Here is a 1,255-nt window from a genome sequence, read left to right as displayed (position 1 = left end):
CTCTTCTTGCTATTCTTTGGAACTCTGCATTCAGATGCTTATATCTTTCCTTTTCTCCTTTGCTTTTCACTTCTCTTCTTTTCACAGCTATTTGTAAGGCCTCCCCAGACAGCCATTTTGCTTTTTTGCATTTCTTTTTCATGGGGATGGTCTTGATCCCTGTCTCCTGTACAATGTCACGAACCTCAGTCCATAGTTCATCAGGCACTCTATCAGATCTAGTCCCTTAAATCTATTTCTCACTTCCACTGTATAATCATAAGGGTCATACCTGAATGGTCTAGTGGTTTTCCCTACTTTCTTCCATTTCAGTCTGAATTTGGCAATAAGGAGTTCATGATCTGAGCCACAGTCAGCTCCTGGTCTTGTTTTTGCTGACTGTATAGGGCTTCTCCATCTTTGGCTGCAAAGAATATAATCAATCTGATTTTGGAGTTGACCATCTGGTGATGTCCATGTGTAGAGTCTTCTCTTGTATTGTTGGAAGAGGGTAGTTGCAATTCTTGTGGGTCCTTGGTAAGAGGTGAGTTCAGGGTCTTCCTACTCTACAGTCTTGGCTACCTCCTCACAATTTTTTTTTTTTAACTTAAAATATGTATGTTGTATATGTCATATAGCTTAATACTTACAGAGAAAAATAAAGAGAAGATGTACTCCCAATTGCCAGCTGCAATTAGTGGGAATAGGAAATGAGGTGGGATACTTTCTTATATACTTCTGTGAGCTTTTGAAACTAAAAAACAAATATCAAAACTATATTTTTATATCATTTGTTTCAAAATGACTGGTTTAGTTTTTTTTTGTTTGTTTACAGAAGGTCTCATGAAATGTCTGTTCTCTTATAAAGTAGATGATAGAGTAGAAAAGAGCCCTGGGTGTCTAGAGGAGCCCCCTTGGCTCTAAAAACAGGCCTGCTGCACCAGAATAGCTCTTAGGCCAGAAGTTCACCTCAAAGGGTTGAACTTGAGAGCTGAGTAAGTAGCGGAGACTCGTGCTGAAACATGAGAGTGTTAGTGTGACGTTTGCATGGATAATGTGAAGTCACTTTGAATGTGATAATGCAGTATTGAAGCATGCACATGTTAACACTCAGATCTTATGGTAATATTGTTTGTTACAGTAAAGTTTTACTCTTTTGGAAACCTCCTAGTTTCTAACGTCAAAGGCTTTTTAATCATGGCACTATTTCTTTTTTAACCTAGAACTGAACACCTTCTCAACTGAACTTAAAGGAGAAAATAAGTGCAATATTGGG

Source organism: Bison bison, unplaced genomic scaffold (genome assembly GCF_000754665.1).
Source record: "Bison bison bison isolate TAMUID 2011002044 unplaced genomic scaffold, Bison_UMD1.0 scf7180017854252, whole genome shotgun sequence".
NCBI lineage: Eukaryota > Metazoa > Chordata > Mammalia > Artiodactyla > Bovidae > Bison > Bison bison.
Note: the sequence above shows the minus strand (reverse complement) of the source record.